The sequence below is a fragment of the Anastrepha ludens genome, chromosome 3 (assembly GCF_028408465.1).
Source record: "Anastrepha ludens isolate Willacy chromosome 3, idAnaLude1.1, whole genome shotgun sequence".
In the NCBI taxonomy this organism is placed as follows: Eukaryota; Metazoa; Arthropoda; class Insecta; order Diptera; family Tephritidae; genus Anastrepha; species Anastrepha ludens.
In genome coordinates, this window is record NC_071499.1 from 34584309 (window position 1) to 34607049 (window position 22741).

Consider the following 22741-nt stretch of genomic DNA (forward strand, 5'->3'; position numbering starts at 1 on the left):
AGCAGGAGCTCGGCCAAAGACAAAACATCGTATTACGATTGTAATTTTCTCTTGCCAGAAAAGTAATTCAAAATGCATTACATTCGTTTTTGGATACTCAAAAGTCACTTAATGCATTATGCAGCTGCTGTAAAATAATTAAATATCCATAATTTTATATGAAAATCAGGGTCATCGTTTAACAAACTAAAAAATACCGAAGGATATGCTGCTCTTGTGAATCCGATAGGTCTATATGGTTCTCTAAACTTGAATAAAAGTGAATTTTGCAAATACTGCAGACACCGACTCCACTAGCATGAGGCGTCATCCCTTGGACGAAAGTGTTTATGATGCAGTGGCCCACTAATCAGATTCGTTGAATGCTTTTGACACTAAATATTTCTAAATTTAATTTTTTTTTGTTTTGCGGCTTCGGTAGTCTAGCGTAAATGTACTAGCGTACCATCCCATGCGGCCCTCACACTTTTCCCAACTTCCCTACTTTCCTAGTTTCTAAAAAAAATAACAAATGTCATTCCTCAACCTCAAAAACCAAAAACATTATCCTTCCACTCCTTACTCCCGCACAAAAAGTCAGCGCATTATTTGCATTGTGGTTGGTAAAATAAGCAAAAACAAAGAAAAACAGACAGTTACACATTGCATCACTGGAGCCAGCAAAAGGAACCGGGCAACCGCGGCAATAGCGCAGACACACCAAATTTAGCGAAGTCCTCAACTATCTGTGCGATCTTTCTGCCAGAAAAATGTGAAACACAGATGGGGCTCCAAGCAGTAAGAAGGCGTTGTTCCTAAGCTGCGACAAGTGGGCACCCTTACTATGTAGGACTGGTAGCGGCGGGCTAATCACCTACCCTGTCAGAAATTTAAATACCAACGAAACCAACGCAAGACTGAGTCTTGTCGAGGCCCTATGCTTCCGAGAGTAGTGAACAAGGAAACAAAAATAAATACATTTTTTCATATCGAAATAAAGTAAGCCCAGTTATGCAGTTTTGCACATTTTTCCATAAAAAAATTACTCAATAAACACAAAAGTTACTAAATCAAATAAATAATCAAGTTCCTATGAAGGAAATCAAAACTAAAAAAAGCCTCTAAATATCACATAGTGTACAATTTTTATTAATTTCAAACATAGCATATATCAGTACGTTTAAAGTCTCATGTGAAACTCATTTCTTTGCACTTAAATTTCAAAGATTTTTAATTTTTTCCACCAAATCACAAATCCGCTAAGCCACAAATTCACACACAATCACGTTTAGGCCTTTATACAAAGCATACCACTTAAAATTCAATGTGGAAATTTGTTTGCTACAATAAGAATTATGACATTTAGCACGACAATTTTTTTATTGAAATACATAAAATTTCACTTTCACTTTAAACCGATTACGAAAGCGAAAGAAGCTGCGACATTTGCGAATAGCTGAGTTATGCGCAAGTAAAGTTGAGGCCTTATGTAAATATTGGTAAAAAATGCCGCTAAATAATAAAATAATGAACTTTCTTCCCTTAACCGGTCAAGCAGCATTTTTGCATTTTTTCTACATACGAAAATGTAGGAAATAGCATAGCCACGTTAACAGAAGACTTAAGCGACGAACTCGCTGTTAAAATTTATTGCCAAGTAAAAGTTTTTAATTAAACTAAATTTATGCTGACATAGCGGAGTTTGGTAATTTATTGGAGTAATAAACTAATTTTATTGTTAGGAAAGTTATTGTAAGAAATTTTAATTGAAAGCAATTTGGATTTGTCGCATTAATGCAGCAAAACCTCGTACTTGCTTGATTTTTTTGCTTTGGTAATTTATGAAAATATATAAAAATTTATGAAATTAGTTTATTAAAAAGTTAAATTGAGAGAATGGTATAGATTGTGGTGAAACTGCATGCAATTTGAAGTAAGTAAGTACTTATGGTACTATGTTAAAGCACGTTAAGCTGCCGAAATGAATGAAAATTTTTTTTAACTCCAATTCATAAAAACATATAATTTTTGTTAAGGGGGAAACCAGTTTAGACTGATCAAAAAATCGAAATTTTTTTATTGCATAAATTGTTAGTATAACTATTACTTAAGAATATGTGGGCAAAAATTTAAAGGGAAATTCGCATGATTCCCTTTTTTTCAACTGGTGGGCACTCTAGCTGAAAAAGTTATCGGCCAATCGTTATGCAATTTGTAATTCATATGAACTTATGTTTTGGATTATATTACCATTAAATATTTTTTTTTACATTGTATTCAAGCGCCTCAAAAACATGCAATGTGCAATATTATTTTTTCCAAAATTAGGTTCATATTCTTAGAATATATGTTGTGAATGAAAAAAAAAACTTGTTGTTGATTACATAGAAAAATTGCAACTTCAGGAATGCGCACCAGCAAGATACTCGGATGGCGATCGTCCATGGAAAGCACGCTGTATGCCACTATTTTCGGCGGAAATGGCTTGAAAAAATGTAGAAGTGTACTTAAAAATATGAATAAAATACCCTCCACGTTTAAACAATTTTTGATTATTCCTTCCTTGTTAAAAAAATTCACGAAAAACATCAAATTTCAGCCTCCTAAACCGGTTTCCCTTCTTAAAGCACTTTTCTGGTCTAGAGACGTGAAAATTGAAAGCGTTGAAAATTGAAGGAAAGCAATCGGTATCAATTGAAAATCGTTTGTATTCATTAGATCAATTCTTTATTTGCAAAAAAAAAAAAAAATTCAATGACAATAATAAAAAAATTGCTTCCCCTGACGTAACACATGCCACTGGCGTAACTGATTGGGGTGCTCAGGTATGTCTGAAAAAAAAAAATTCGGTCCATTACTCATCAGGAGATATGTCGCTTTGGTGGGTAGCAGATTTACAAAAAAAAACAAAAAAAAATTTGCTAAATATTTTATCTGTTTATTGGAAAAACAAAAAAAGGGTTTGTTTTCCACGTTCTCGCTCTGAACAAAAAATAGAAAAATTGATTATAAAATTATAATGCTGCTGCCCGCGAGAGCCACAAGTCTACTCAATAACATATTAAGAATTGAATTGAATTTGCAAAATAAAAAATGTTCAACTAGTTTTTGCAACTCTTTCTACATGAAATCGCTCGTGTAAGTAATTACGATCATTTTGAACCCAAAATTATTAAAATCGGTTCATTTTTGACTAAGTTATGGGGATTTAAAAAAAAATGTTTCTTATATATTGTAATTAAAAAAAATCGAGTTTGAGCCGAAAAACAAAATTGCCGATAACTGATGAAAAAAAATTTTTTCGGGCGAACAAAAAAATACGTGTCTCATTATTTTAACCAGAGAGCAACATATTTGAGTTACATCGAAATCAAAGAACGAGTCTCGAGTAGCCCTTTTGAATTGAAATGGAAAGCATCAGTGGGCAACGCTGCATATTCCTCACTCTTCTAAACTGGTTTTTCATTTCTCTTGGGTCTCCCTCTACGAACATATTTGTTGCGAGTGCAGTATTAGATTTTTGATTTAGATTTAATTGCGGTTTACACTGCGACCTCCTGGTCCTTTGTGCACTCTTCTCATCACAGTACCTCATCTGGACCCAGTTCCTTTATTAAACTTAAAATCGAGCTGGGTTGGACTGAGCGTATGCGCAGTTCTTTTGGCTGCAAATGGCCGAGATGTCTCAACCTTATCCGCGCTATTGCGCTGCATTCAAAAAGAAGCATTGATTGCAGAAACGAATCAGTGGACCATATCCCGATCATGTGCAGATGACTGCACAGTCTGCGATGGCTTATGGAAGTACCCGCAAGGATTTCGCCTGGCGTAGCCTCATAGTTTAGTGCTAGCTAACCTCCCTCGGTTGTCTAGCGTAAGCGCACTAGCCTGTCATTCCAAAGGTTGTGGGTTCGAATTCCACGTAAAGCACAGTCCTCAACTTTTCCAAATTTACCTACTTTCTCTCAACCCAAATTTACCTACTTTCCCAAATATCCCAACTCCAAAAACTTACCCTTTCCATTCTTACTCTCGCACAATTATTATTTGCATTGTGGCTGCTAAAGCAAGCACAACAAAGATAAACATACAGTTAGTCATTGCATCAGTGGCGCCAGCAAGAGGAAGCGGGCAATCGCGGTAATACCGCAGACACACCAAATTTAGCGAAGTCCCTAACTACCTGTGCGATCTTTCTGGCAGAAAAATGTGAAACACAGATGGCGCTCCAAACAGTAAGAAGGCGCTGTTCCTAAGCAGCGACAGGTGGGCACCCCACTATGTAGGACTGTTAGCGGCAGGCTAATCACCTACCCTGTCAGAAAGCAAAAATAGTTTAACGAAACCAACGCAAGACTGAGTCTTGTCGAGGCCCTATGCTCCCCAGTGGAGTGAACAAGGAAATAAACCTCTCTTAGCTTAACTCTTCACTCCTAGGGTTCTTCTTGATGGTGTGTTGTCCCAGAACCAAGAAGGACTCGGTTCCATCCGTTACTTCGTTCCCAGTTATAGCCTTGTGTTCTGGGATCCAAATTAGACGGATGTGACTGTGCGTTCCTAAAAAATTCAGTTTTTCGGTACACTCAAGGACCAGGGAATACTGCATCTCACAGGACGACAAAGCTTTAAGTGCCGCCTGACTGTCGCTCAGAATGGCAATTTGCTCATTTCGGAAGTTCTTGTCTTAGTTAACCTCTGTACAAACCTCTGAATTCCTAGCAGTTATCTATCTACCTAAGAGGTTGTTTTATGCATCTTCACTACGAGCTCTTCATATACGCGTACAAATCTCACAGCAATCGAATGTGAGCCGAAGAGCCAGTATTCAGTATAATAGAGCCATAGTTCAGTACTACACATCCAACCTGTTAGCGGAGAAAAAATAAATAAACACAGAATATTTTGTAAGAAAAAAAGTCTTTTCTAAGAATAGAATTTTCCACACATCACTTCACAACAAACGTGTCAGCTATGCGAAGAGCACCAACATCTGAATGTAATATCTGCTGCTGCTGCTGCTGCTGCCGCTACTCGGGCAACGAGTTGTGGACCAACGCTAAGCTGTTAGATAAGAATGCAATTAACGGTACTTAAACCGATGCTATTGAATAATAATCAAGCTGACTGGGTATTGAAACAAATATGGTGGCAGCAACTATGACAATAAACGGGCAACATAAATGTGGCGAAACAGCGAAAAGCAACAACTATGTTGTCTTCATCGAAAACAAAGCATCAAAAAGCATTTCAAGGTGCAGCAGCTATTGTTGTTTGCCTTTGCAATAAAAGTGTAAAAGAAGATAGTAAATGTGCATACATACAAATATACAAAAATAAAAAATGCGCGATTGTCTGCCAGCTGAAAGAAAAGTAAGCGAGATAAGATAAATAAGCGACAGATAGAAAAAAAAAATTGAGTGTAAATACTTTAGTCGCTCGATTGACCACAGGCGTATACGAGTACACAAAAGTATATACCAGCTCAACAGGCACTAAACAAACAACGCAAACCAGCATTAGTGGCAGCAGAGGCGGCCTAGCAACATTAACTATTTTGTTACTCAACATGTTGCACTGTAGCTGCCATTCATCCGCAGCTGTGAGTTAAGCAGCAAAGCAGCCAATGACAATGAAACCGTTAAAGTGCGCACGTTTTACTAGGATTTAAAAAACAAACAAGAAAACAAAAAACGATTTTTTTTCTTTCAAAACACACTTGTGGGTTCATACAATTGACGTTGTTGTTGTTGTTGTTGTTGTCGTAGCATCTGCAAGAGACGGCAAGTTAATGTAATAGCGGTGTTGCCCAGCTGTGGCGGCAACTAACATTCGCAATAGCAATAAGCGGATCATAAAAACTAATCGCAAAGTTATTTGGTATTTTGCCTATGCCACCAACTCTTCACGACCTGCGCAGCTTAATTGCGCGCTTGTAGCACAGTGGAGCCGCGGAAAGATTTTAATGAAGATTGAATATTTTTTTAAACACCAAAGTGATTTTGAAACGAGGTAAAGCCAAAAGCTCCAGACAATGCTTTTTAATTGAGGTAAAAATATCGACAAAGAAATGAAGGAAGGCATGGAGAGATGAAGACACATGCGTTACAGCTAGGCGATTGGGGCCGCAAATAAATAAGAAAAATTCAAAGGAACTGCTCAGCCTTTCAAGAGAGAATATTTCGAAGGTTGGGGCTTGTATAACCTTCTTCTTCTTAATTGGCATGATAACACCGCTAACGCGATTTTGGCCGAGTTTAACTAAGCGCGCCGCTCGTTTCTTTCTCATGCAAACCGGCGTCAGTTGGACGCGCCAAGCGAAGCAAAGTCTTCCTCCACCTGATCTCTCCAACGCAGAAGAGGTCTTTCTCTTACTCTGCTACCACCTTCCGGTACCGCATCGAATACTTTCAGAGCCAGAGTGTTTGTATCCATTCGGGCGACATGACCCAGCTGACGAAACCGCTGGATCTTTATCCGCTGCGCTATGTATGGTATATGTTGTCTAAAGCTCATACAGCTCATCGTTCCATCGCCTGCAATATTCGCCGCTGCCAACATGCAAAGGTCCAAAAATCTTCCGCAGAATTTTTCTCTCAAACACTCTAAGCGTCGCTTCATCGGATGTTGTCATCGTCCAAGCTTCTGCGCCATACGTTAGGACGGGCATGATGAGAGCCTTGTAGAGTGTTAGTTTTGTTCGTCGAGAGAGGACTGTACTGCTCAGTTGCCTACTTAGTCCAAAGTAGCACTTGTTGGCAAGAGAGATTCTGCGTTGGGTTTCCAGGTTGACATTATTATAGGCGTTAATGCTGGTTCCTAAATAAGCGAAGTCTTTTACAACCTCGAAATCATAACTTTCAACAGAGACTTTGCCTCTTTATCCAGTTTAGACAAGGCAGAACTAATAGCGCTGTTGTTAAGGCCGATGATGTCAACATCACCGGTATCTGACCACAAGAGTACGTCCTTATAAAAAATTGTGCCTGAGCGATTAAGTTCTGCGGCTCGTACGATCCTCTCCAACATCAGGTTAAAGAAGTCACACGACAGCGAGTCACCCTGTCTGAAACCTCGTTTGGTATCAAACGGCCTGGAGAGGTCCTTCCAAATTCTAATGGTGCTGCTGGTGTTGAGCAACGTCATCTTGTTTGCGGGGTTACCAAATTCAGACATCGCGGCATACAGGAAGCTCCTCTTCGAACTGTCGAATGCAGCTTTGAAGTCGGCGAAAAGATGGTGTATAACCGGTCATTGGCTATTTGGCAGGCATTCCTTGAGACTAGGAATTTTCTTGCACAAATATTTTAAAAGTTGTAGAGATCAGGAAGAAACAGTTGAGTACTTCCTTTGTAATTTTCCAGCCTAAGCTAAAATCAGAGTAAGTTTTCTAAGTAAACATTTTTTTTAGTTTTCTTACGGAACTGTCTGGTGTGAGGATGGGATCAATCCTGCACTTCATTAGAGCTACAAAATGGTCCCACGAAGAAAAATAAATGAGGGGCCCGTGTCGCACATTGATATCCCAACTGACCTGTAAGGTCTAAGTGAATTGGTCGTACAGACCGACTACCAACATAACCTAACCTAAATAAAGAAAATAATTAAACTTTAGCATTCAATTCAGCATGGGAAACTAGTACTAAACTTGGCAGCAAAAAAAGAATAACACAACGAAGGACCGCTGGATGCATCGCTGCATTCCCGACTTGCGAAGCTGGATGGAAAGAAAACACGGAGAAGTGGATTTTTATCTGACTCACTTTTAACCAGGCATGGATGCTTCAAAGTTTCCTCCATCGGTTCAAGCATGAATCGGACCCCACTTGTGAATACTGTGGGGTAAAGGCAATAGAAGACGTACACTTCGCATTCTTCGAATGTAAGCGGTTTTATGGCTCTAGATTGAAGCTTCGCAGCATATTTTGAGGAAACTACGACCCAGATTCAGTAGTGCAATCCATGCTACAAAGCAAGGAAAAATAGACGGCAGCATGCGATGTCATAGCAGAGACTATGAAGAGGCTAAGGAACCTCGAAAGACTACGACGAAGGACCGGCGACTAATTCGCCTTCCCCTTCAGACAATGCGGCGCTTGTGATAGGAGTGGATATCTTCGTGGATGAGCTGAAAGGGGTCTACTACAGATGCGCGGTCGAGCTGGAAATAAGTAAAAAGGCAGTTAAAGCAGTGGAACGACTTGTTTCACCGACAAAGTGGCAAAATCGATGGAACTCTTCCAACGAAGGAGATGCATCTATGAACTTATTCTTAACGTACGGGTATGATTGACGCAGCTCCTATCTGGACAGGGCGGACTCACAAAATACCTGCATAAGTTTGACAACTCTTACTGCCCTGTGTGCATCAGCGCAGAAGAAGACGCGGACAGGTCAGTTTCCACTGTCCACGTTTTATAACAGGAGGAAGACTTGCAAATGTAATCGACATCGTTAGTTCATGTTCGAGTCACAAGAAAAGTGGGAGGAGGTAGCTGCGTATGTTACTAGAATTCTAAAAAAAAAGAGCTTAGTCACATTGAGCAAATGAGAGGTAATAGCCGATCGTCGTTGACGAAACTAAGAAACCCTGCGAAGTAGTACGTGGACGCAGTTCCGCAGCGGTAATGGTGGAGGTGACGTAGGTGGTTGGTGGACTGTTGCACAAGTCCAGTATAGTGGTAGTGGTATAGCAGGTTGTCTGTCTAAGTTGACTGTATCTATGTAAGATTCCCCCTCCGGTATAAAAAAAAAATAATAATAATATTGATTGTTGTTAGCAAAGAGCGTGTTGAATGAAAATACATGGTGGCGCAAAATTAATCATCCATTTTTTCTTTTCGAGTAACTTTTTTACTAAATCAAAAACAAAAAATAATAAAAATAAAAATTATTTGGAGTGATGGAAATCCTTGTTGAATTTTGAATTTTTGATTTTGCTTTGAAAAATGTAAAAATGTAAATGCAAGGTGACGCAAAATTAATCATCATTAATTCTGTTTTTGTCATAACTTTTTTACTAAATAAAACAAAGGATTTTCAGTGATGGAAAAAATGGAGACAAAACTTTAGAATTTTCTCGATTACAACTCGAAACTAACTAAAGAAAATATCAAAAAAACAAGGTACCGTAAAATGAATCATCCAATTTGCTTTTAAATAACATTTTTACTAATTGAAAACAAATTATTTTGAGTGATGGAAACTTTTTCTAAATAAAAAAAAAAATATTTTCATTTTGGTCCATGCGCGTCATTACTTCTCTATTTGTATATTGCAGCTATTCCGTTAACAAATGTCAAATATGATTGCCGACATTTACAAAAATTATACAGGGTGATTAATTTTGCCCCAACGCGCACATTTGCCACATTCTCCAGCGAAAGATCGTAACTACCCCAGTGTATAAGCCATGCAACTTGAACAGCAACAGCATTAGCGGCAATGACATATTTTGAGGCAGCATATTCGCAGCATATTTTGAGGAAACTACGACCCAGATTCAGTAGTGCAATCCATGCTACAAAGCAAGGAAAAATAGACGGCAGCATGCGATGTCATAGCAGAGACTATGAAGAGGCTAAGGAACCTCGAAAGACTACGACGAAGGACCGGCGACTAATTCGCCTTCCCCTTCAGACAATGCGGCGCTTGTGATAGGAGTGGATATCTTCGTGGATGAGCTGAAAGGGGTCTACTACAGATGCGCGGTCGAGCTGGAAATAAGTAAAAAGGCAGTTAAAGCAGTGGAACGACTTGTTTCACCGACAAAGTGGCAAAATCGATGGAACTCTTCCAACGAAGGAGATGCATCTATGAACTTATTCTTAACGTACGGGTATGATTGACGCAGCTCCTATCTGGACAGGGCGGACTCACAAAATACCTGCATAAGTTTGACAACTCTTACTGCCCTGTGTGCATCAGCGCAGAAGAAGACGCGGACAGGTCAGTTTCCACTGTCCACGTTTTATAACAGGAGGAAGACTTGCAAATGTAATCGACATCGTTAGTTCATGTTCGAGTCACAAGAAAAGTGGGAGGAGGTAGCTGCGTATGTTACTAGAATTCTAAAAAAAAAGAGCTTAGTCACATTGAGCAAATGAGAGGTAATAGCCGATCGTCGTTGACGAAACTAAGAAACCCTGCGAAGTAGTACGTGGACGCAGTTCCGCAGCGGTAATGGTGGAGGTGACGTAGGTGGTTGGTGGACTGTTGCACAAGTCCAGTATAGTGGTAGTGGTATAGCAGGTTGTCTGTCTAAGTTGACTGTATCTATGTAAGATTCCCCCTCCGGTATAAAAAAAAAATAATAATAATATTGATTGTTGTTAGCAAAGAGCGTGTTGAATGAAAATACATGGTGGCGCAAAATTAATCATCCATTTTTTCTTTTCGAGTAACTTTTTTACTAAATCAAAAACAAAAAATAATAAAAATAAAAATTATTTGGAGTGATGGAAATCCTTGTTGAATTTTGAATTTTTGATTTTGCTTTGAAAAATGTAAAAATGTAAATGCAAGGTGACGCAAAATTAATCATCATTAATTCTGTTTTTGTCATAACTTTTTTACTAAATAAAACAAAGGATTTTCAGTGATGGAAAAAATGGAGACAAAACTTTAGAATTTTCTCGATTACAACTCGAAACTAACTAAAGAAAATATCAAAAAAACAAGGTACCGTAAAATGAATCATCCAATTTGCTTTTAAATAACATTTTTACTAATTGAAAACAAATTATTTTGAGTGATGGAAACTTTTTCTAAATAAAAAAAAAAATATTTTCATTTTGGTCCATGCGCGTCATTACTTCTCTATTTGTATATTGCAGCTATTCCGTTAACAAATGTCAAATATGATTGCCGACATTTACAAAAATTATACAGGGTGATTAATTTTGCCCCAACGCGCACATTTGCCACATTCTCCAGCGAAAGATCGTAACTACCCCAGTGTATAAGCCATGCAACTTGAACAGCAACAGCATTAGCGGCAATGACAACAACTTTAAAAGTTAATAACAACAACAAAATGGTAGCAAATGCAGCTGCATTTTAGTATTAGCTTTGGTTTTGTTGTTAAATTGCCGCCCGAAGTTTTGTGCTGCTATTGACGATTTTCTTGTTACTACTTTTAATTCAATTGTTGTGTGTGTGTTGTGTATGTGTGTTGAATGTGTGCACGTTTTGCCCAGCCTGGGTAATTTCGTTTATTTATTTTATTTGTTGTTATTGTTGCTGTTGCTATTACTGGGTACCATGTGTGAGCGACAAATGCAGAGCAGATACATTTAAAAGTATAGAGCGGCACAGGGTGGTACAAGTGCACTGCGTTAAATTGCTATATCCCATGGACTTATTAACAACTTTTGACATTTTTTTTTTGCTATTAATTTACTTTTTTTATTAATTTAATTTTTATGAAAATATAATTTCATATATTGTGTTTTATTCATATCTTTGTGAAAATTAAAAAACAAATTTTAATTAAAAAAAAAATATTATTTAATTTTTCACCAATACTTCACACTTCTTAATGAGATATTATATTAAAAAAAAATTTTCAGCATGCGTCTCATTGAGATTTTTTATAATTTAATTTTGTAATTAAATTGAGTATAATAATTTCGTGCCAAAAAGTGCAAATTTAAAGTGACTCGAAAATCGCGTTGATTTATTTTAATTTTTTCTTGCTACTGGTGTTCGACGCACTCTTTCAAAGTATTTTTTCGAGGTTCTGTGACGCTCTCTCACGAATACGTCGTACGATATTTCTTCCGGGCTTCCAAATTTTCATTAGATTTTAAACTTTAACGATGGGCTCAGAAAAAGTTCTAACCCATCTTTTAGGCGACTAATTGGTATCCCTAAGTTGGAGGACGACACCTTTACGGAGGATTCAGTCCATCAGAATCTCCACCTTCTGCTTGCATATTTTTAAATGAAGCTTGTGCTGCGCGGTTCCCCAAGTTCATGCCATCTTCTACTCAACAGTTCGTTGCCATATTACCTTAGTCAGCTTTTCTGTTACTCCTTTGCAGTTCACATTGCTGAGTTTCATCGACTCATTTCATCAGTTGATGGCGCATTACCAGTTATTTACCAAGCTCCTATTGAACTATTGTTTGAGTTTTTTAGCGGGCGTGAGTGTTTTATTGCCTTGCCCATCGTTAAAACCATGTCAGAGTAGTACTGGTACTTCTACAGAAGAAAATTTTCTAAGCCGAGCTGCGATCTGAACCGAGGGCGGACAACCTCCATTATTCAACTTGGGATTCTTGGTAAACAGGTCTTACTTTTGGTCTTATAGGTCTTTCCGTTTTTTCATTTGAACTTTTCTGGAATGCGCTTACCATCGTAGATCAATGTTGCCTTGAATTTGCGTATTCTGCATGCGCACTAAAACTGAGTCTGTGGTTTATAATTACACTAAGATATCTGACTGTAGTGGTATCCGTTTGCAGATGACCTCTATTCGGTAGAGCCCGGGTGCAAAATCCATGCCCGGCATGAAACATCAAATGATAGAGTGATTTTTTCTAATATGATCACCGCTCAGTAGGCATTGCCAAGCCCTCTAGTATATTTCTGACATGAAAAAGCTTTTCATCAAAAACCATCAGTCGTTCCGAGGCGGCATAAATTTGTAGTACCCTCTACTTGGGGGAAAACATCTACCATAATTCGGAGGACGAGTTGGGCCAAACATCCAATAAAAGATGTGGGCGCCCGAATATTAGATACCTTAGCATTCATGAAGGCTTGATCACATAACTGCCAACTTTGAAGGTTTTCACTTCGAGTTTCCTACGACTGCTTATGAAAATTGCTTTCATTTTCTTTGCTGCGTTAACCAAATCCAAGCTTCCAATTTTCCTGTTACTGCTGATATTCCTTTGCTTGTCTCTATCTGAATATCTGGTAGAAGGAAGTTTAGTGACCAACGTCAAAGCGAGGTCACCCGCCAAACCTATAATGTACAAGTAGGGCAAGAAAATCAAAGCATGCCATTACGCTCCACCTTCCTTAACTTTAACTTGATTCACCCTGTATGTGTGCGGTTAAGAATGTGCACTGGTTTGCAGTGAGTTAATCGACTCAGTAGCGGCCAAAGAGTGGCATAAGTTGCGGCTGCTCTTTGAAGTCTATGTAATTTTTTGATGTGTTCTACTTTATTTTTAGTTGCTACATTTTGCACTTGTCTACTACTTTTCTTTGCCTGCTTCATTTTAAATTCTTATTCCGTTCCTTCTGCTTCCCTTCCCAACTTCTTTTACATCTTCTTTCGTACTATTTTTCGCACTTTTTCTAACCCATTCATATCGCTTGATTTGCTTTGCTGCTCCTATTTTCGGTTTTTCTTTTGGCTTTCTACTTCTTCTTCACTACCGTACTGGTACGATTTAACCTATTTCTCTTTTCCTTCCACTTTATTCTTTTGCCACTACTTCCTCTTGCTTTTGGCCATTCTTTTTTCGCACAGTTGTGCCAGTTGTTTTTAATTGCCACTTGTTTCTCTATAAACTGATTTTGTTGCTGTTACAACTACGTATGAGGGACATGTTGTTGTTTTTGCTGTTCATGTCTCGGAGGTAATCGATTTACGTTGTTATTCAATGAGTTGCTTAAACTAACAACAGTTATGGTCGGTTGTCGATTGTCTATTAACTGACATCAATGGTTTGTTATTGCTGTTGCTTTTATTTTTGTTTAGAAACATTGTTGCAAACTGGTCTGCAACACGTTGCGTTGTGTATTATTTAATTGAATTCTTCTGTAACCTGTTGGAGTTGTTTTTATGGCTTTTTGTTATTTAAGTTTATTCGAATTTAATTTTGTTAGGGTTTTTTTGTGATCTTATAGGAGCATTTTTATTGAGTAAGATTCCTCTGATGTTTGAAGAGTCTAATTCACTTGAAGAATAATAGAGGAGGCTATTTTCTACTATAGTTTCTATTTTCTATTTTTTCTTTTCTCTCTTTATTTGTATTAAAGAATTTAAGCTTCGTCAAAAATTACTCCGAACATCTTCAATAAAAAGCGTATGATCCTTTGCTGTTCTCTTTTCTTTTTTGCTCTAACTATAAGACATTGAGCGACCGTTAACTCGAAAATATGCCCAAACAGCAAAACTCAAAATTTGTTACACTCCACTATGCTGCTCACTTTACTAGAAATATAAAAATATTCTGTAATTTCTAGAACTGTTTGAATACTCTATCCAAAAGCATATGGATTATAAGGTATTAAAACAGGACTGTCGAGTAAACTCCTGCATCCGATTATTCTTTTCTTTGTATACAATGTTGTTCAGTGCAATTGCCGATGTTAGCTTTGATTCGGTTTAGCAGAAGATTAACATTCACTACAACAAATGTAAGCAAGAGTTGAAAGCTAATGAAGTTTACTCTCCTCTTTCAAAACAAGAACGGTTAATCTTATAACTATGTATTTTCATTGCCTTTCGAGTACTGAGCGAGGTAACAGTTACAACACGAGAAAATGCCATGAGCAGCACGATTCATTCGATTGAATGAAGCAAGCAACGGCTCGTGTTCGGCCTTTTGTTGTTTTTTTTAATTTGCTTTTCAAATAATAGAAAATAAAACGGTGCTATAACGCAAGTTTATTTTATTGATGAAAATAGTATTGTAATTTCAGTTAAGTATGTACACATATATGCATGAGATATATGAAAATATTTATTATTGTTAACTTCTCACAGCTCCATACAACAACAAACTTTTAAATAAAGAATACCAAATACGACAAAAAATTACGTAGTATTATTTGGTGTGTTTTCGCTAAAATTAAGACATGATTTATTTCGTTTATAGCTCCTTTAAATCGGTTTAGGCTTTAATTGCGGATAATGCATTAATTGTCATATTAGGCACTGTAAAAAAGTGGTATAATAAAATTTCTCGTGGCTGCTGTTCGCTCACCGACGAATTCCATGAGATTCACTCAAAACCACTTCTTGTGCTAGAAAATATCGCGCCTTGTGGTAAAAAAGGTGTGTTCGTTCGCCTTGGCTCCCTCACAATTTAGAAAACGCTCAGGAAACGCAACTGGACAAATTACTTCGAAAGTTTGTTCAAACGAATGGCAAATCGTATTGATTTTCATGAAGAATATTTTAAATTATCAATAGGAATATTTTGAAGCAAAATAAAGCAATTTCCAACCATTCATGCTAATTTTTCCATTGCTAGGCCAGAAATATAAATAGCAACTCTCGTACCGCGTTCTTGTAATTTTGTTCTTGTCCACTGTATGCTTAAGTGTTATTGTTCCGAGCCACTTTATGGCAGCTGAATTGTATCCACTCTAAATTAAAAAGCAATTTTTTGGTTTTCGAGGCGTTTTTAGTAAAATGTTAATGCTTATTAAAAACGTTTTCCAAAATAGCTTAAATCAAAACTTATTATTAATAATCACTTTATGCACTGACTGTATTAATTCTCTTTGATAGTTCGTAAATATTTCAAAAAAAAAAATCAAATTTCACCATAACCCAATTCAACTACTCTCCATCAAACTCAACAAATCACGTTTCAAACTTAAACAGTTAACTCTCACAAATATTTATATGGGTATGGACACATACAATCTAAGCATAATTAGTAATTTTCTTTCTCTCTAAATTATGCGCACTTTTTACTTTCCTAAGCAGTTACAAAAAAAAAAAAGAACAAAAAAAAAGAGCGAAAAAACTTAAAAGCTAATAAAGTACATATGTATTTGTGAGTAAAACACTCACTGTCCCATATCTGCGCAAGAGCGTATGTAAATACATATGTACATAAATAATTGCAGTCTCTCCTAGGCCAATCTATGCAGTCGAATAACAAAAATAATGACAATATCCGAAAGGCGCGCGTACATTCCCATAAAGCATAGAAATTAGGTAAGGGGATTTATTGTTGTTGGTGAGAGCAAGTTTCATAAATTCAAAGGCAGCAAGCAGTCAACACGAGTATTATAATTTAAAAGCAACAACAAGTATAAAAAATTGTTCAACACATTCATGCCCATTACATACAACGGCATCTGCATATCAACCTTGACCTTTTCCAACGAATGCATGTAGCGGTGAATTTATGTAGGCATGCATGCACAACAACTGCACGACAAGCGGCAAGTACTTTCTAGTTATTTCGTTATTTCGTTATTTCGTTATTCCCGTAATTCCTCTTGAATTTTTTCTTTGTAGCTGCTGTCGCTGTTGGAAATGTGTGCCATTTTCTAGCTGACGGGAATACCTGTACATTAATACTACTGACCTACTCCAACCTGCCTTCGGGGCCACACAGCACCGTTTCTTGATACTATCCATTTTCAAGCTATTTAATGTGATTACATGCATGGTATGCACACATAAGTATGTAAGTATTAAATTTAGATATGCATGCGAGCTGCAATTGTATCTGCTTGTTTCGAAGTGTCAGCTCTGCTGTGGCTTATTTGCATACTTCAAGAAATGTTTTCGTGTGTTTGGACATTTTACTGTGACAGATGTTGTGATGGCTTATCTGTTGCATGCAACATAATTATCATCACCATCAAGGGTGTAAGTATCAACGGTTTTTGGGCATGCGATGTGAGTAAATGTACATTTGTATGTAAGGAAGTCATGTATGAACATATGTATGTGTGTATGTATGAATAACAGGGACAGAATTTGGGTGGAATTCTCCGCCGTTTTGGCGTTTAAACTTTTTTATTGTCTCTTAGAAATGACAGGCTTCAGTTGGTTTCCATAAGAAAGTTTTCATGCCTTATTTAGCTTTTTATGGTTTATATGTTGCCATTCAAAAATGAAAATTATTCGGCAGCGTGCCTAGAAAATCTACAGTGCAATCTCTCTTAAGTGGAGACTTAAGGGACTGACTGAAAAGGAAGGGTTAAGGTGTCATAGGAGGGTTGTTCGCGCAAGGGAAATATTTTTTTTTAAATCATGAAGGGTTTGTATATACTGAAAAATACTTTCCACTTGTCGGATGTGTCCGTTAGGAGAGAGGTCATTGTGTAAAGTTTAATATAAAAAATTAATAAAATAATAATTAATAAATTAAAAAAACAAATATAGCGTTTTTCAATAAGTTCGCTTCAACTTTTTTCCGATAGGGAGGGCGAACGACGCAATAATTTTTATTTTTCGCTTGTCATTTGTGAACTTCATTAGTATACATTTCATCATGGAACGCTACACACTTGAGCAACGATTGCAAATCGTGCAAATTTTTTATGAAAATAATCGTTCTTTTGCTGCTACTTTAAGAGCTACTTTTTCCAAAAAATCATCTTCAGTGATGAAGCTCACTTTTGGCTCAATGGCTTTGTCAACAAGCAAAATATGCGTTACTGGGCAGAAAGCAATCCACACGTGATTCATGAGGCACCGTTGCATCCCAAAAAAATCACTGTTTGACGAGAACGATCGCCACGTTACTGTGAATGGAAATCGATTCCGCGACATGATAAGCGATTATTTTTGGCCGCAATTGAATGGTATGGACTTAGACGACATGTGGTTTCAACAGAACGGGGCCACAAGCCACACAGCACACGCTACAATTGATTTGTTGAAGAGTAAGTTCGATGAGCGCATTATTTCCAGAAATGGACCGGTCGAATGGCCGCCGCGCTCGTGTGATTTGACGCCTCTAGACTATTTTCTTTGGGGTTATGTGAAGTCATTGGCCTGCAGTAACAAGCCGGCGACGATTTGTGAGCTCAGAGCCAATATTGAACGCGAAATTGCTGGAATTTCGGCCGATTTATGTAAAAGAGTGGTCGAAAATTGGGTTCAACGATTGGACTTCGTAAAACGTGCACGCGGTAGTCATGCAAAAGAAATCGAATTTCATACTTAAATGTATATGTTCAAACTCGATAATAAAAAAAAATTTTGTTAAAAAAGTCAAACCGTTTGTGTTTTATTAAAAAAAAAAGTTGAAGCGCTCTTACTGAAAAACGCTTTATAATATTACGATTGTAAAGAAATATTTTATACGGACATACAACTCAACTCAACTCCACTCAACTCAACTCAACTGAACTGAACTGAACTCAACTCAACTCAACTCAACTGACCTCAACTGAACTGAACTGAACTCAACTCAACTGAACTCAACTGAACTCAACTCAACTCAAACCAACTCAACTCAACTCAACTCAACTCAACTCAACTCAACTCAACTCAACTCAACTCAACTCAACTCAACTCAACTCAACTCAACTCAACTCAATTCTCATCAAATATTGCTTAGCTTGCCTGTGATGCACCCTTCGGTGTTAAATTTTGACATTTAATTAAAACTCCTAACTTTACTACCAAATTTAGAAAAAATCATAAATTTTTTATGAAAATATTTAACTTTTTGATCATTTAACCTTTTGACTACGCAGTTCTATAGCTAATTTAATTTTGACATAATAAAGCGAAGGTTCAGGCCCGGCATTAGATGCTCTGTTTAGTCTACCCCACCACTTGATGTTTTCATCCAAGGAGAGTCCTTGCAGATCATCTGTATGCTGAAATTAGTGTATGAATTGGTACGGCCCCTGTTCGGCATTGAACAACAGAGTAGGCATAGACTTCGATCTAACGATCTTCACCATGCCTCTTGACTCCATGCCATCCAGAGTCGTACTTGACAAGAGATACAGTGTGGTGCTGTCAGAGGCTCAACTATGGTCAAATTCAGAAAATGAGCCCGGCAAACACTGTTCTCGCATTTTCACGGATAGCTCCAGGACCGAGCACGGTTCCAACTCTGGTATCTACGTAGAATCAAGCGGGAGAAAACTCCACTTCGCTTTTGGAATGTATGCATCTGTATTTCAGGCGGAGGTGTATGCTGTTCAAGAACGATGAACTTTGTTGTGGAAAACCGATGGAGAGGCAGACCGATATGTGTCTGCAGTGACAGCCAAGCTGCGCTCATGGCCATAGACAGCCCCCCAACCTCTTCAAGTGGAGTCCTGTAAATCCAGGCTGAACTATGTCGGTAGACATAATAGTCTTATGCTAACATACACAGGTCTAGGAACATGTGGGTATCGCCGGTAACGAGATCTCTGACTCCTTAGCTAGGATGGGTTCTGAGGTCAACTTCCTTGGCCGGAAGCGCGTTCTGGCGTCCCCTTCTGGAGCCATCAAAGTCACGGTTAGCAAACAGGTTATTCTAATCCACAAGCGAGCTTGGCAGGCTGTGAGAGGCTGCAGATGGACAACACTGATGTTACCTGTCATGTTCGACCGACTGTCGCAGTTGCTCCTGTCACGAAGTAGAGGGGATTGTAGGCAGCTGGTTGGACTGATGGCGGGTCACTTTCTATGGGCAAAGCGCATGGAAAAGGTGGGCATCTCAGGCAGTGCACTCTGCCCAGCTTGTGAAGAGGAGGATGAGATGGCGAACCACTTTCTGTGCGTCTGCCCGGCCTTCGCTCGAATCAGGTAGCTTGAGGTCTTTGGCACTGATGGGTTAAGAAGCGATCACCTTGGCTCTTTGGTCGAGTAAATACCCTTGCGATTGGTTTATTCTCGGATTATTCTTCACATACGAGTTGACAACGGCGAGTATCGAAAATGGCATAACAGCGAACTAATTGACCTACGCAACGGTGAAGACGCTGAAAAGTTTATTAAGGCGCAAGGACTAGGCAGGGCCGATCACGCAGTGGGTATGGAAGGATCGCGAGCACAGAAGAAATAATAAACTAGAATTCAATCATCCTGAGAGACAAAGGCAAACCCAAGCTTACATTGCCACAAAACATCACCGAAGATCTTGACCGAGTTAAATGGAAGCAGATCGTTGAAGAAACTAAAGCTCGCCCCGAGTTGTAATGCTGATGGATGAAGATAACGATTAAATGAGTGAAGTTTCATCACAATAAAATTGGAGCATAAACGAATTTTTTATATGAAGCCCATTTCTCAATCCGTTTACATATGTTTTACTGGCATTGACACCAACGAGAAGACTCCAACTCATATTCTACTTATCAGCAGAAAAATACCTTTTCAGAGATTTTTAATCACGTGAGAGTAAAAAATATGGCAATTTTGTGTTCACGAAAACCCATTAATTTCACTTCTCCCAGCATATCGTAATCATCATGACCGTTTATCGCTATAGCTCTGTGTGAGCTTCAGCCTGCTGAACGAAATGTCTTCATTTGTCTCGATCTTTGTTTGGTTCCTTCCAGTTCTTACTTTGAGTTTCCTCATGCCATCCTCCAGTTCCTCAAGCCACCTTGATATCGGTCTAAACAAGCGTCAGTTATTTTTCTTTAAGCTCTCCTTGGGTCCATTCTCGAGATGTGGTGATGAAGTGCACAACATTCTCTCTTTTTATTTGTTGTTCTAGCTCATGATTTCATCTCAATCGCCGTTGTTGTCTTTGCCTGCTCTGGAGAGTTTTCTCAACATTTTTCTTTCAAATAATTGGAGTTTGGCTTGGGCTGTTAGCTTAGTCCTTTGCACACTTACAGTAGAGTTTGAGAAAAAAAACTTTGTACACTCGTATCTACTTATGCATATAAATGCAATAACAAAAATTAATTGCCATGCAATTGGAGGCTTAAGCAATAAGAAAATTCGGAAAGCCCCAAATGAAAAGCCGGAAACTGGGCAAGTAAATATTTGCATTTTGTATAGGAATGCATTTAACAGCACCAATGAAAATTTCATGTCGGCAATGAGCGTCACTTATAGCCACTTCGAATTACTTTCAATTACTGGAATTGCTTATTTAGTTTTCAGACTTCTTGCGGAAGTTTGCCAAACCAGAGTGCAGTGTATCGCATCTTCACGAATTAGCCAGCCATCGTCTTTGTGTGTTAAGTGCCGGAAAACAAAAGGAAAAACGTAATTTACCATAAAAATGTTGCATTGTTTGTTGACCCCATTTCTCTTCCATGTAAATAAAAGACATTAAATTCATTTGAAATGCAAACGAGTTTCATTTAATTATCAAACGAAACGCGTGCACAGTGCGGCCAATAGTGTTGATCTCAATCAATGCGAGCTGAAAGGTAGATTGGCATGCAAAATTGCTTCTGGATGATTGAATCAAATCAATTTGCGATGATTCGAATTTCATTGGGTAGTGCTTTTGATAAGTTTTTGCTTCATTTAAAAAGAAGATTAATTTGTAGGCTTGAGTATAAAAGGAACTAAACTGAAAAAATTTCGAAAAATATTTAAACATTTCTAGATTTAGGTACTCAGTGTCAGAAATTTGGTATAGAGTTTTTTAAAGTCAGATATCATCGGTTTGATGATTTCTCTTTAATATTTTTATATTTTTTGTTTTTTATTTAATTAGAGAGAAAAATATAATACTTAAAACAATATATATCTGTTAAAATTTTTTAGGAGAAAAACAAATTTTTTGTCTATTCTTTTCATAGATGTTTCTTTATTGCTTAGACCGCAATATTTTTTGTTTTTGCATTCATATTGTATTTTTTGAGTTTTTAATATAATTTTTGGGTAAAATATAATTTTTAAGAAAAATAATTTTATGAAAAAATATAATTTTTAAGAAAAATTAATATTTCTAAGAAACATAAAATACTTTTTTAAGAAATAATAATAATAATAAAATAATAGAAAAATAATATTTTGTGTTAAAATTTTTTAGGAAAAAAACAAACTTTTTTTCATTCTTTATTCTTTTCGTAGATTTTTCTTTATTGCTCAGATTGCAATATTTTTTGTTTTTGCATTAGTATTTTTTAATTTTTTTTTATAATTTTAGAGTAAAATGTAAGTTTTAAGAATAAAATATAATTTTTTAAGAAAAATAATAATTTTTAAGAAAAATAATAATTTTTAAGAAAAATAATTTTATGAAAAAATATAGTTTTTAAGAAAAATATAATTTTTTAAGAAAAGCAACAATTTTTAAAAAGAATAATTTTATGAAAAAAATATAATTTTTAAGAAAAATTCTTAAGAAAAATAATATTTTCGTTATTGTTTGTGAGAAAAAAAAATATTTTTTTTTTAATTTTTAGGAAAAAAAATATTTTTTCAATCTTTTTCCTTTTCATAGATTTTTCTCTTTTTCGCTTCGACTGCAATATATTTTGTTTTTGCATTAAATTTCCTGATTTTTTCATTTAATTTTAGGGTAAAATATAAATTTTAAGAAAAATAAAAAATACTATTTTATATATTAAAATTGTTTAGGAGTAAAAATATTTTTTTTCATTCGTTTTTCTTTTCACAGATTTTTTTTTGCTTAGATTGCAATATTTTTTTGTTTTTTATAATATTTTTGGATTTTTAATTTAATTCTAGGGTAAAATATAATTTTTAAGAGAAATATAATTTTTTAAGAAAAATAATAATTTTTAAAAAGAATAATTTTATGAAAAAATATAATTTTTAAGAAAATAAAATTTTTTAAGGAAAATAATTTTTAAAAAGAATTTTATGAAAAAAAATATAATTTTTAAGATAAAATTGGGGTAAAATATCATTTTTTAAGAAAAACTGTTTAAGCAAAATAATATTTCCTTTATTGCTTGTAAGAAAAAAAAATATTTTTTGTTAAAATTTTTAAGGAAAAAAAGTATTTTTTTTCATCCTTTATTATATTTTTATATTTTTCTTATTGCTTAGACTGGAATATTTATTTTTCGCATTAATATTTTTTGATTTTTTATTTTAATTTTAAGGTAAATATAATTTTTAAGCAAAGAATACAATTTTTAAGAGAAGTAATATTATTATTAAAAT

The 22741-nt window shown here is 36.4% G+C and overlaps 1 protein-coding gene and 1 long non-coding RNA gene across 2 annotated transcripts in view; one reads left to right on the plus strand and one right to left on the minus strand.

Annotated features, from left to right (window-relative positions):
• Positions 1–22741, minus strand: part of LOC128857390 (uncharacterized) — a 155447-nt gene that overhangs the window by 32705 nt on the left and 100001 nt on the right. The gene's annotated exons all lie outside the window — the stretch shown is intronic.
• LOC128857391 (uncharacterized) lies at positions 15450–20917 on the plus strand. Its single transcript, XR_008453936.1, has 3 exons — positions 15450–16123; positions 16196–16367; positions 20749–20917. It is a non-coding gene; the product is annotated as an uncharacterized LOC128857391 (long non-coding RNA).